Source organism: Arachis ipaensis, chromosome B09, assembly GCF_000816755.2.
Source record: "Arachis ipaensis cultivar K30076 chromosome B09, Araip1.1, whole genome shotgun sequence".
NCBI lineage: Eukaryota > Viridiplantae > Streptophyta > Magnoliopsida > Fabales > Fabaceae > Arachis > Arachis ipaensis.
This window is the reverse complement of record NC_029793.2, coordinates 48,501,153-48,516,338: the sequence shown is the minus strand read 5'-3', so window position 1 is coordinate 48,516,338 and position 15,186 is coordinate 48,501,153.

Here is a 15,186-nt window from a genome sequence, read left to right as displayed (position 1 = left end):
AAGTTCTTGAAGATAACACCAAGCCACGTAACAAAGAGGATGAGGTTGAAAGTGAAGAAATTTGTGAAGAGGTGGAAATACACAAAGAAGAGCACAAGGAAGTAGACCTTGCATTGTCTAAGTGTGGGGAAGACCCTCTTCCCAAACTACCATCCAACACAACTTTCAAGTGGGTAACATTCTTATCCATAAGCTTCACTTTCTCGCCTGAATATGGTTTGATTGAAACGGATGGACAACTTAGAGCTCTTTGTGGAATTAAAAGCAAGAATGAGTTGTGTAGTGGTTGCAAGTTAGGAATTAGGCTCATTAAGGTCAAAGCTTCAAGGTATAGGGATGATGTTGGGACAAGAACCACTTTATATGGATCTAGGAGGAAGCATTGGTGGAGTAAAGAGAATTCTATGTGCCAATCACCTTTATGTCAATCGCTCATCCGACAAAACCATGAAACTCAACTAACGGATGGGTGTGAAGACAAGATATGGGATCCCGGTTCGCTATGTGAAGACCAACTATGGGGACTCATATCTTGGGTAGAACTTTGCCCAAGTTTGATGAATATGGTTGGAAATTCTGTCAACCAATTGAGGAGCGAAGATCCTTGGAGATTCAAGGATGAATACAAACATAAGCCACCATGACAATGAGCATCTCAAAATGTCCAACTTAAGGACTTAAACTAAAAGTGCTCGGTGGGAGACACCCCACCATGGTAAACTCTTTCCATTCCCTTTTGCATGTTAGTTAGTTAGAATTGGAATGTTGTATGTTAGGATTAGTTAGAAATACTTGCGGTTAGGTAGCTAGGACTGGATAGAGGATTCTAGGCCTGTTAAGTGCTCCGTATGTGCTTACTTGCTGTTTGTCTATTTGTATGTTGTATGCTGGTTTTGGACTGCTTTTTATGCACTTCTTGTTGCCTGAATGCTGTACCACTGTTGCTGTGCTTAATTGATGCTGCTTTCTTACTGTTTGTGTTATTCTGCTATCCGGGAACGTCCAATTTTCAGCCGGAATGCTGCCCGATTTTCAAGAAAATTAGTTTCACTTCGATTTTTTATTATTTTCAGTTTTGGGCAAATTTTCGTTTCCTTTTTGACTTCCCAGATTTGCACAATCACCATGAACATGAACCGAAATTTCTAGTTCAATTGAGCCTATATATCATCAAATCACTAATCCACTTTTCCTAACTCACTAATTTCTTTCACCATTTTACTTACACTCACTTTTAACCCTCTCTAACAATTCTTTCATGAATATGATGATATTAGTGCCTTTTGCATATGAGGTGTTACCTTATGGTTTTGGTTCGGTCACTTATGCTTACTTGTTCAATTTTACATATTCAGTGCAACATCTTGATTGCTCTTTGATAATGATATCCTGAACATGTCTTCTTTGTTACATGCTAAATGTTTCATATATTCTATCATATTCTTTTCAGGATGTCGGATAAAGGCAAAGCCGTAGCCACCACCTCCAAAAAGAGAAAACACTCTACCCCCTCCATTCCTTCCATCTACAAGAATTATGCTAGGAATCCTTTGCAGGACGAGGATAAAGAGAATCAGCAGTTGCCTTCCACCAATCCTGACAAATTCCCCAATCTCTACTGTGAGCTTCGGTTCTCCAGATATCGAACCACAAAGCTGAATGTTGAGAAGAAGTTGCTCCTACCTAATGATGTGAGACGGCGCATTAATGGCCGGATCCTTGAGTTAGGTATTGATTTTGTTGACCGGGACTTGGGTGACATCAACATATCTTGGGTGAAGGAATTCTACTGCAATTTTTTCCGTCCGACCTTGGATTCAGTTCAGGTGCGGGGTAGAGAGATTCTGATCACCGAGACCGCCATTGGGGAGGCACTTCATTGCCGCCACATTCCGCATGACCAGTGTGCCCATCATCAGGCTGAGATAGCCATCCACACCATGACTTTTGATTATGAGGCGCTTCGGCGCGTGATTGGGATACCTGAGGCTTCTTGGGTTATGGATGCGGGCAACACCAAGCCAAAAGGGATGTTGTTCAATAATTTGACTAGGGAGGCCAAGACTTGGCAGATGATCTTCGCCCACTACGTCCTGCCTACCACCCACTTTTCTGAGGTCCCCATGGAGATGCTTCTGCTGATCGGGTGTGTTATGGAAGGGAAGGATGTCTCCTTCCCTAGACTTATCCGACAGTGCATGTGGCGGGCGCATATTCGTGGCCTACTCCCGTTTTCTACCTTGGTCACGAGTATGGCAGCCCTGGCCGATGTCTCGTGGTCAGATGATGATGTGCGACCACCACCAGCTGATGCAGATGACAGGGAGATTACTATCCCCTGGGGTGTTTGGGTGCAACCCACAGCCACAGACAGAGCCAGAGCCTATCGTTGCACCTCCCACTGATCCTCCGGTTTAGCATCGAGGACGATGCTTGGTTTTAAGTGTGGGGAGGGCACCGGTAGCGTTATCTGGGAACCGGTGAACCGGTAGCGTTATCTGGGAACCGGTGAACTCTTTTTTCGGCCTAGTTATCTCATTTTGCACATTTTTGTATATATTTTGATGCATTTCTAGTTTGCTTTGGATACTTTTATTGCTTATTTTGGATTTTAGATATTTTGATGCTTTTGGATACTTTTAGATATTTTGGATGATAGATTCCATATTTTAGTTTGATTTTTCTTTATACATTTTCGCATATCTCCTTTTGTATATTCTCCTTTTAGTTTGTGGTTGTGATTAGAAATCATGTTTTAAGTGGAACTTAGTCACCCTTTTTGCATAAGAAATTGGTTTTGAGTGAAAAAAGAAAAGGGTAAACTAAGGAAAATTTTTGAATTTTTTCAATCACAACAATGCTTAGTCAAACATTGAGGTTTTTCAAGAAAGTTTAAATATAGGGCATTAACCCAATTGATTGAAAGAAAATTTTTGAAACTTGCTTGAAATTCATACCTTTTGAAGCATGTATTGAATTGAGAACACAAGCTTGTGAGACTTGAGCCTATTGATGTGGTTACATTTTATAACCACTTATTTTCCATTCTTGTGTGAAATTGTTCTCTTTCCATGATTGTGATCCTTAATTTGCTTGATTCTATATATCCGTTTATTTCTTGTGTTTGTGCATTTATATGATTAAGGCCATTATTTCATTTGCCATTTACCCAAATAGCCAACCTTTTACTCTCCATTGTTAGCCAATTTTGAGCCTATGCTTAACCCACTTGTTCTTATTTTAGCACATTACATGCCTTAAAGCGGAAAACAATGAATGTCCTTTATTTGGATCTTTGATTGGCTTAGGCTAGTGAGTGTGAGTGTCATCCAAGAGTGGGAAAACTTTGGGACATTGGTTGGGATAAAAGGATGTTTGTGTTTTGTATTTTTATATTGGGGAATTGGTACATACTCATGTATTGATTAAATGTATAGACCTTATGCATTGATGTTCTTGTGTATAGTTTGAAAGAAAAAAAAAAGAAAAAAATGAAAAGAAAAAGAAATAAAAGTGAAAAAAGAAAAAAAAAGAAAAGAAAAGAAAAAAATGTATATAGAAAAAGAAAGAAAAAAAAGAAGAGCAATAAAGGGGACAAAATGCCCCAAAATGAAGCTCAATAATTGGGACAAGAATGGGAGTGACGCGATCGCGTGGGGTGCGCGATTGCATGAGAGGGGGGGAAAGAAGGGTGACACGTTCGCATGGGTTGCGCGATCGCGTCGCTGGAAGTTGTGCTAAACGCACGACTCCAGCGCCGTTTTAGCGCAACTCTCTGTCTCCTTTTGGGGTGATGTGCAATCCATACGACGCGATCGCGTCGCTCACGCGATAGCGTGGGATTCGTATTGGGTAAGTGACGCGATCGCATGGGGCATGCGATCACGTGGGCTAATTTGTGCGAAACGCACAAGGGCCGCACGATTCCAGCCCAACTTTCTGTTCGTTGGATCCTTACGCCGATATATATATCACGCGGCCGCGTGGGTCACGCGGTCGCATGGGTAGTGTTTTTCGCGATATGACGCGACCGCATGGGGCATGCGGTCGCGTCGTGCACCCCTTTTTTTTTTAACTGAAAAATGTAGGATGCAGTGATGGACATGAATGCTATGCATGATTCCAGGTTTAATAAATTAAAATGAAAAAGGAAAAATGAAAGCAATTAACAAGAAATAAGTTGAAAAAGAGGCGACCATACCATGGTGGGTTGTCTCCCACCTAGCACTTTTAGTTAAAGTCCTTAAGTTGGACATTGGAAGAGTATCCTGTTATGGTGGCTTGTGTTTAAATTCATCCAAAAATCTCCACCAGTTCTTAGAATGCCAATAGCCTCCGGGGTCCCAAACTAGGCATGTAAAGCTTCTGAGCAGCTTCAAACAAATTTTTAGGCTCCTGGGGTAACAAATGTCAGAATAAACCTCAGGATTCCAAGCCTTGCGTTTAAATCCGCCTCCGTCTTGGTCTACATATCTCCATCCGGGCAGCTTAAAAAGTAGAATCTCACTGTGGTGACCAAACGTTCTCTGTGATCCATGCAATTGAGCATGATACCAATCCGTGTACTTCGAGGTGAAGCATGGAACCTCATTGAACCTGGTGCACCAGCTCTGAATACGAGCCATTTCCCTCTTACTCTTAAAGCCGCAGAGAGCTCTAAGCTGGCCATCTGTTTCAAGCAAACCATATTCAAGTGAATAAGTAAAATTATAAGTTAAGGATTGTACCCACTTGAAGCTTGTATTGGGTGGTAATGGCCTTGGGATAGGTGTTTTTGGTGGTTCTGCAAGTTCCGTTTCCTTGTGTTCTTCTGTGAATTCCTCCACTTCTTTGCAAAGATCTTCAATTGTATCTGTGTCCTGGTCAAAGTCATCGGTGTCTTCCTCATCACTTGAGTCGTAGATTGGAGGTTGAGAGAAATCTACCTCCGCATCATCTTCATATTCACTTGGGGAAGATTCTTCGATCTCAGAGAATTCACTTGCGGACGCAAGTTCATCACTAGGAGAACTAGACTTGTGACTATCATCATCAAGGAAATTTGCTTCTTGGATTATTCCGTCTGACTCTTCATAAACGACTCGCCTTGGAGATTGTACGGTATCCTCCTTAGCATTAACTGTGGCATCTTGGACGGAGTTTTCCTCAATTCTGGCTTCCCAAGGAAGTTCAGCATCTCCTAGATCCTCAACCAACTCTTCTTCTTGAACAATGACAGCTTCTTCCACTTGTTCTAGTACGAATTCATTCTCTGTCTTGTCCACTGGAGTCTCTAATGTTTCTTTCATGCTACGCTCTTCATCGGGCTGTCTACATGGAGCTGTGGTTGATCCTTGTATATTTGAGCGCCTAGTGGCCCATTGAATTAGTGCTTGCTCCAGTTGTTGAATGGTTGTTTGAAATTTAATTACTGTTTCCTTTAGGCGATCCTTTGCTTCGCGATTTGCCAGACTTGGACATGATACAAAGGAAAGTGGTGATGATTGGGAACGATTGGATTTGTATTGGGGTAAGGAAGGATCATATGATGGCGAATGGTGAAGAAAAGCTTGTGAGTGTGGTGGTTCGAGGTTATGTTGAAAGGATGGTTCATATGCACGGGGTGGGGCTTGTTGGTAATTACAAGGTTGTCCACCATGTCTTTCAGCTGGGTATGCACGGTAGAATGGTCTCTGTCCAGGATATCTCGGAGGGTGTTGCTGCCAAAAGGGTTGATTAGATCCTCTTGGTTCCATCCATCTTTGATTGGTCTGACCTTGATGCATATTCCTGTTGTAACTTCTATTTCCTTTAATAATATTAGAACCAAACTCAAAGCGAGAGGGGTGAGAGTTCATAGTAGCAAATAAAGATAAAAAAAAGGAAAACAAAAGTAAATAAACAAGCAAAAGAAAAATATTTACAATAACCAATAATAAGGCACACGTTAGCAGTTCCCCGGCAACGGCGCCATTTTGACGTCGGGTTTTCTACCAGTAAAGAAATTCATAGAAACGCTTGCGTTGTAGATATAGTTTCTAAACCGGCAAAAATCCCTTCGTACAAATGTGTTGGGTGTCACAAGTAACAAACCCCTTTTAAAAATTGTTAACCGAGTATTCAAACCTCGGGTCGTCTTCTCAAGGAACTGCAAGGAAGTATGTTCTTATTATTGGCTATAAAGGTTATAATCGGGGTTTAGAAGGTGAGAAGCAAGTAATTTAAATGACGAGTAAATTAAATGGCAATTAAGAATAAATAATAACTGTAAAGCAACTTTTAGCAAGGTAGAGAAATTAGGGGTCCAACTTAGTTATCTCTCTCAACAATAATGAAAGTTGAATCTAAACTCCACTTGGTCAACCTTCACCAGGGCAAAGGAAAGTCAAGGGACTAATTAAATTGACTTTTGAATCCTAATTATTTCTTCAGAAAAGGTCGGGATTATTTAAGTTCAGCTCAATTAGCAAGATAACGATTATCAATTATATTGAGTTTAATAACTGTTGAGTTACTAAATTCTTAACCAGAACCAAAAGGGAAAAAGTAAAATTGCTGGAATGATAAAGAGATCCTTAGATGGGAAGCAATGGTAACATAAATCAAAGAGAACAATCATAAACTGAAAATACCTCAATTATCATTAATTCAAATAACAATCTGTAACATGAGAGAATTCATAAATCAAATTATAATAATCAATTCAAATATTGGAATAAATAAACAGAAGTAATACTAAAAGAACATTAAACCTGGGATCCAGAGTTACTCTTAAAACAAGAAGAAATCCTAAATCCTAAAAGAGAGAGGGAAAATCTCCCTCTCAACTAAATCTAAATCATTGAAAGGTAAAAATATGCGAGCTCCCTTTGAATGGAAGCATTCCCATACTTTATAACCTCTGGTCTATGCTGTCTGTACTTGGATCTGGGCCAAAAAGGGCTTCAGAATTTGCTGGGGGCGTATTCTGTAATTTCTGGTGCGTGGCCTCTGTCACGCATCCGCGTGGGTCACGCGGTCGCGTCATTCGGAGCTTTTCCTTGCCACGCGGTCGCGTCAGTCATGCGACCGCGTCATATGCGTTCTGCTTAAGGCGCGCGGTCGCGTCAGTCATGCGGCCGCGTCGCTTCTGATTCGTGCTTGGCACGCAATCGCGTCGTCCATGCGATCGCGTGGATACCAGTTTCTTTAAAGCTCCATTTTGCTTCCTTCTTCCATTCTAGTATGTTTCCTTTTTCATCCTTTAAGTCATTCTGCCTTTAGAAAATCTGAAACTACTCAACACACTAATCACGGCATCGAATGGAAATAAAGGTAATTAAAATAATTAATTTTTAAAGCTTAGAAAACATGTTTTTCATTATATGACATAATAAGGAAGGGAAAGTAAAACTATGCAATTAATGTGAATAAGTAGGTGAAGAGTTGAATAAATCACTCTAATTAAGCACAAAAGAACTTATGAAATATGGGTTTATCAGAGGTTCTCTCCTCTCTCTCTTAGGATTTAGGACTTCTCTTAGTTTTAGGAGTGACTCTCAATCCCAAGTTCTTTATTTTTATTTATTTTTCCAATTTAGTTTATGAACCCTTCATGTTAGATAATAATTTTCCTTATTAATGTTATTTGAGGTATTTCAATTCATGATTGCTTTCTTTAATTTATGTTATTGATGCTTTACATCTGAAGGCATTTTTATTCCAGCAAATTTACTTTTTCCTCTTTTGGCCTTGGTTAAGAAAGCAGTAACTCAGGAGTTATCTTATCTCAACATAATTGATAACTGTTATCTTTGCTAATTGAACTGAGCTTCAATAATCCCAACCTTTTCTTAGGAAATAATTAGGATTCGAAGATCAAACTAATTAGTCCCTTGACTTTCCTTTACTTTCGTAAAGGTTAACTAAGTGGAATTAAGATTCAACTTTCATTGTTATTGATAGGGATAACTAAGTCTGGACTTCCAATTTCTCATACCTTGCCAAAAGTTTGCTTTACAGTTATTTATTTATTTTAATTGCCATTTAATTTACCCGCCATTAAGTTACTTGTTCCTCATTCTTGAAACCCCAATTTACAATCTCCATAACCAATAATAAGAACATACTTCCCTGCAGTTCCTTGAGAAGACGACCCGAGGTTTAAATACTCGGTTATCAATTTTAAGGGGTTTGTTACTTGTGACAACCAAAACGTTTGCAAGAAAGGTTGATTGCTTGGTTTAGTAACTATACTTGCAACGAGTATTTACTATAACTTCTAAACCATCAATCTTTGAGTTCTTTCAAAAAATGGCGCCGTTGCCGGGGAACTGCTAACGTATGCCTTTTTATTGGTTATTGTACATATTTTTCTTTTACTTGTTTATTTATTTCTGTTTTTCCTTTTTAATTTCATTTGCTACTATGAACTCTCACCCCTCTCGCTTTGAGTTTGGTTCTAACTTTGTTGAAGGAAATAGAAGTTACAGCAGGAATATGCATCAAGGTCAGACCAATCAAGGATGGATGGAGCCAAGAGGATCTAATCAATCCTTTAGGCAACAACACCCTCCAAGATGTCATGGACAAAGACCATTATACAACGCAAACCAAGCTAATAGATATGGTAGACAGCCTTGTAACTACCAACAAGCCCCACCTTGTGCCTATAGACCATCCTCTCAACATAACCTCGGATCACCACACTCACAAGCCTCTCTTTACCATTTGCCACCGTATGATCCTCTCCTACCCCAGTTCCAATCCAATCACCCCCAAGCACCACCACTTCCCTATGTTTCATGTCCAAATCCATCACCCAGAGAATCAGAGGTTCGCCTCAAGGCAACAGTAAATAAACTTCAAACAATCATTCGACAACTGGAGCAAGCAGTAATTCAATTAGCTTCTAGACGCGCGAACATTCAAGGACCAACCACAGCCCCATATGGACAATCTAATGAAGAGCGTAGCATGAAGGAGACACTAGAAACTCCAGTGGACAAGATAGAGCATGAATTCATACTAGAACAAGTAGAAGAAGCTGTCATTGTACAAGAAGAAGAGTTGGTTGAAGATCTAGGAGACACTGAACCTCCATGGGAATCCAGAGTTGAGGAGAAATCCGTCAAGGACGTTACAGTTGATGCTAAGGAGGATAGAGCACAATCCCCGAGGCAATTCGTTTATGAAGAACTAGACGGAATAACCCAGGACACAAATTCCCTTGATGATGATAGTCACAAGTCAAGCTCTCTTAGTAATGAACTTGCATCCGCAAGTGAATTCTCTGAGATCGAAGAATCTTCCCCAAGTGAATACGAAGATGACGTGGAGGTAGATTTCTCTCAACCTCCAATCTATGACTCAAGTGATGAGGAAGACATAGAAAACTTTGACCAGGACTCAGATGCATTTGAAGAACCTTACAAGGAAGTGGAGGAATTCACAGAAGAGCACAAGGGAGTAGAACTTACAGAACCACCAGAAACACCTTCCCCAAGGCCATTACCACCTAATACAAGCTTCAAGTGGGTACAATCCTTAACTTTTAACTTTACTTTTTCACTTGAATACGGTTTGCTTGAAACAGATGGCCAGCTTAGAGCTCTCTGCGGCTTTAAGAGTAAGAGGGAAATGGCTCGTGCTCAGAGCTGGCATACAAGGTTCAATAAGGTTCCACGCTTCAACTCGAAGTGCACGGATTGGTATCATGCTCAATTGAATAGATCTCGGAAAGTGTTTGGTCACTATGGTGAGAATCTACTTTCTAAACCGCCCGGATGGAAAAATATAGATCAAGACAAAGGCGGATTTAAAAACAAGGCTTGGGATCATGGATTCTATTCTGACATTTGTCACCTCGGGAGCCTGAGACTCTGTTTGAAGCTGTTCAGAAGCTTTACATGCCTAGTTTGGGACCCCGGAGGCTATTGGCATTCCAAGCATTGGTGGAAAATTTTGGATGAATTTAAGCATAAGCCGCCATAACAGGAAGCTCCTCCAATGTCCAACTTAAGGACTTTAACTAAAAGTGCTAGGTGGGAGACAACCCACCATGGTATGATCGTTCCTTTTGCAATTTTAATTTTATTTAGTTTTGTTTGTTTTTTAATTTTATTTTATTTTATTGAACCTGGAATCATGCATAGCATTCACATTAAGCACTGCATTCTGCATATTGCATTCCGCATTCTGCATATAAAAAAAAAGAAGGGTGCGCGACGCGACCACACGCCCCATGCCATCGCGTCAAATGGCGAACTACACTTCCCACGCGACCGCGTCATCCACGCGGCCGCGTGACCTGGAGATCGGCGTAAAGATCCAACGTCCAGAAAGTTAGGCTGGAATCGTGCGGCCATTGTGCGTCTAGCACAAAATGGCCCATGCGATCGCATGCCCCACACGATCGCGTCACTTGCACACAATCAATCCCACGCGACCGCGTGAGCAACGCGATCGCGTCACATGGATTGCACAAATCCCAAAAGAAGACAGAGAGTTGGGCTGGAACGACGCTGGATTCGTGCGTTTAGCACAAATTCTAGCGACGTGATTGCATGCCCCAGGCGATCACGTCCTACCCTTTTTATCCCTTCCATGCGATCGCGCGACCCACGCAATCGCGTCAACCACCTTTTTCGCTCCAGCCACGCGACCGCATATCCCACGCGGCCGCGTGGATTCAAATTATAACCCCCCAGGTCACGCGAAACCCTATTCTCGCGCCCCCCCTGAACCCCACCCCCTTCCTTTTCTCCTCCTCCAAACCACAACCACCACCCAGCCACCTCCGCGCCACCACCCAGACGCCGCGTGCCCAGCACCGAACGTCACCATCATCACCATCCCCAGCCACCTTTCTGCTTATTCTTATAATTCGGCCTTCCAGGTTCCATAACACGCAATCCCTTTTATCCATTCGTAGTTATTCTTATTTTTCTGTTTATGTTCATGTTTAGGCTAGTTAGATATGCATGTTGTAGTGGATTTTAGGTTGTTAGGTAGTCTAGGATGTGGTTAGTGAATTTAGGTCTGTTTACTTGCACTGTTCTTGTTTCTGTTTTATCAAATTTGCAAATCTGCTGCTGCTGTGATCTTGTTCATATGCTGTATTTCTTGTATATTGCTGCTCTTTACACTGAATTTTCATGTTTATATTCATTATATGTAACTGCAGCTTGATTTTTTTAATTCATATGAACTGTTTGATTGCTGTTTATTTTCCGGGAGAATCCAATTTTAGCCGGAATGCTGCCCAAATTTTTATAAATCTTTTTGACTTTCATTCATGTTTTGATTTTGGAATCTTGAACTCTGTTTTCCTCTGCTTTAACCAAACCATTCATGAATGCCAGGGCATGCATTCTTATCCTCTTTGATTTCCTAGTTCCTAAATTGCAATTTTGATGTTTGATTCCTATTTTTGCTTTCTTTATCTCTGTTTGAATCATCATCAAACTGTTTTACTTGTTTGAATATGAGTTACCTATAGCTTCTACCTGTGATTACTTGTTACTTGAACTATTTTCATTATGCCTCTTACTTTAACCATTTTTCACTAACTCACTAATTTTAACTCTAACCAACCTAACCTTTTCAAAACTTCTTTTTTTTTTTGCTTTTCTTTCACTTTCTTTTAACATTCTAACCAAGGCATGATGTTACTTGTTCTATTTAACTTGCATTCAATTACATTTTGGATTGTGATTTCTTCTTTTCAGACTTTTCACTCCTATACAATCCTAAATGCACATTTTACTTAACTCATATTCATTATCCTATTGCTCCTTTGCCACTTTGTGTTTTCTTTGATTATTTGCCTATTTGCTTTCCTATTTTTATTATATCCTGGTTTTCTGTTTTTCAGGATGTCAGATTCCCAGAGAAAGGGAAAAGGCAAGGCCACTACTGGCAAAAAGAAAAGAGGAGAAGCCTCCGTGTCTATCATCGACCTCATGCATGACGCCTCCTTGCGGGAGAAAGCCTTTACCCCGCAGGAGAAGGCCGACCAGCTACTTCCCGCCAATGACCCAGTAAAGTTTGCAAACCGATACTGTGAGCTGAAGTATCCGGTGTTTGCAAACTCCAGGAACCTATACCTGGAGCAGACTTTGAAGATCCCAAAAGAACTCCAACAATATACCTCTGATCAAATCAAACAAAGAGGCTGGTTCTTTCTGAAGAGACCTCTGACTGAGGTTAATGCATCTTGGGTTAGGGAATTCTACTGTAACTTCTTCAAAACTTCCCTAGATGCAGTGAACCTCAGAGGGAAGCAGATTCTGGTTACTGAGGAGGCAATAGAAGAGGTTCTGAAACTTCTACCTAAGACTGATCAGACAGATGGCTATCAGAAAGCTGAGGAGGATATGCGCTTTATGCGTTTTGACTGGGATGCAGTCAAGCCCCGGATTGCCCTTGACCCGTTAGTTCCTTGGATCATGGGTCAGAACACCACCATGCCGAAAGGGATCAAGCGGATTTACCTGAATGATGAGGCTCGGCTATGGCATCAGATATCCAGTAACTACATTATGCCGAGTACTCATGAGACTGAGATACCAGCCGCTATGATCACCCTCCTATGGTATGTGATGGAGGGCAAGGACCTGTACCTGCCACGCTTTATCCGGCACTATATGGCCAGGGTCCACGTCTGAGGCACTCTTCCCTTTCCCTATCTGGTTACACAGTTGGGCCGTTGAGCTGACGTGCCATGGGAGGATGCTGATGAGAGGCCACCTGCTGCAGAGTGCAAGAAGCTTATCCCGCACAGCAGGAACTTCCTGGCCTTGGGCTACAGACCTCCATTCCTGACTGCCACTGCTGATGATATAGCTACACCATCTGTCGGTCCCTCTTCCTCCACTGCTGCACCACCTACCCCTGCCACCACCACTGCACCTCCACCTGCCACAAAGCCTGTCTATCATCTGGTGCACCGCTTGTTTCGATGACTTGACCAGATGGAGCGTCGCAACAAGCGACGCTATGAGCACCTGAAGCTGATGATACGATCCGGCGACATCCCCTCCGAGCCTGACACACCATCCGAGGCATCTGAGGAGGAGGCAGATGCGCCCGAGTTAGAGACCCATTCCAGGGAGAGGCAGAGCAGGCAGACACCCAGCAGGCAGCACCCCAGCAGATCCAGGCTGCAGATCCTGAGATCCCCATTCAGACAGCCCCTCCTCTCCAGCAGCCGGACATTCAGCCAGCCACCACAGAGACCCCAGCTACCATCCCTTCCAATGATGACACCCCTTCACACCCTGCTTGAGTGAGCATCGGGGACGATGCTACATTTTAAGTGTGGGGAGGTCACCATCTCTGGCGTATTATTTTGGTGAACCACTACAAACTCTTTTTCTTTTATTTTGGATATTTTTCTGTATTTTTCTCTTTATTTTTATTTTTATTTTATGAGTACTTATACATTGCTACTTTCATGTATTTTTACTCTATTTCTACATTTTGCATTTTTAGTTCATATTTTAGCCACTTAGTTTAGTTGCAATTCTAACTTATTAGTTATAGAAATTGTGGATTAATTAGTATAGTTTACCCTTTTAGCATAAGATAGCTTAGTTTAAATTGGAAAATATAAAAAGGGATGTAAACTAGAGACTTTAACAGAATCAAAACAACCCACACCTTGTATATATAGCATTACATGTTAGTTAACAACACTTCATCAAGGAGAAACACTAGAACTTTAAAGCCATTCAATATAAGTTTTACATTGAGAATAATGAGAATTTTTAACTAAACCTGCATGACATACATAAGTGATAAATGATTTTTGAGCTAGAGAACACATAGCCTGTGAGTTTTGAGCTTAATTGTATGGTTACATTCAAACCATAAATTTTTATTCCTGTGTGTTCTGCCCTTCTTTTATATTCTGGTATTCTTTACTTTGTTTTAATCTATATGTCTGATTATAGAATGTAGATATATACCAAGAGAGTGATTGAGGCCATTATTTGATTTTAGCTCACTTATCCCAAAATAGCCTACCTTTTACATCACCCTTGTTAGCCCCCTTGAGCCTTTAAATCCCCTTTTATTCTATTAGCCACACTACTAGCCTTAAGCAGTAAAACAAAATAAAATCCCAAGTTGAATCCTTGGTTAGCTTAAGATAGAAAATTATGAATAGTTTAAAATGTGGGAAACCTATTGGAAACATGGATGATAAAAACAAAAGATAGAAAAGTTGAAAGGAATAAAATAACTCAATTAAGAAATTTTGGGAAGCATGCTCATGAGAAATCAAAGTGATTAAATTACCATGTGCATTAAAAAAAGGTTATTTTTCAGTATTTAATAAAGGGGATACAAAAGAATTCCCCAAATGCAAAATAAAAGCAATGCACATGGGATAAAAATAAAAATTGAAACATGAGCATGTAACATCAAGTGGGAAAATATGGGAAAATAGGTAAAGAAGTTTTGTTTTACTAAGTATGTATGTTAGGTGAGATCTTAGTCTAATTAAGGATTCACTTATTAGCTCACTTAGCCTTATACATATATCCTTACCTTTACCTTGGCCCCATTACAACCTTAATTAAAGACCTCATGATTTTTGGTATGACTGTATTCTATAATTGTTGATTGGTTAGATGAAGAACAAAGTTATAGAAAGGAAGAATAAAAAAAAAGAGGAATAGAATGATTAACCCAATAAACACTGAGTGACTAGAGAGTAAACACAAATCCAATGAGGGTTCAATAGCTCATTAACATTTATCTCTGTTTGAATTATCTAATTGTCTTGCAAGTTCATAAAATACTTTTTCTCCCATCTCAATTGTAAAAGTGCTTATTGATTATCTAAGGCTTGGCTATATATACATATATGACTCCTTGAGAATGTGAATTAATTTAACTACCTGTAAGCTTTATATATGAGTGAATAAATTAGAATTGTATAATGCATTTAGGTAGTTGCATTTAGATTAGATTGCATTGCATAACATTCCATCACTTTAACCTTACTTATTACCTTGGATTTAGCATGAGGACATGCTATTGTTTAAGTGTGGGGAGGTTGATAAACCCATATTTTATAATATATTTTGTGCTTAATTTGAGTGATTTATTCAATCCTTCACCCACTTATTCATGTTAATTGCATGGTTTTACTTTCCCTTCCTTATTATGTGATGTATGTGAAAAACATGTTTTCTATGCTTTTAAATTCATTATTTTAAT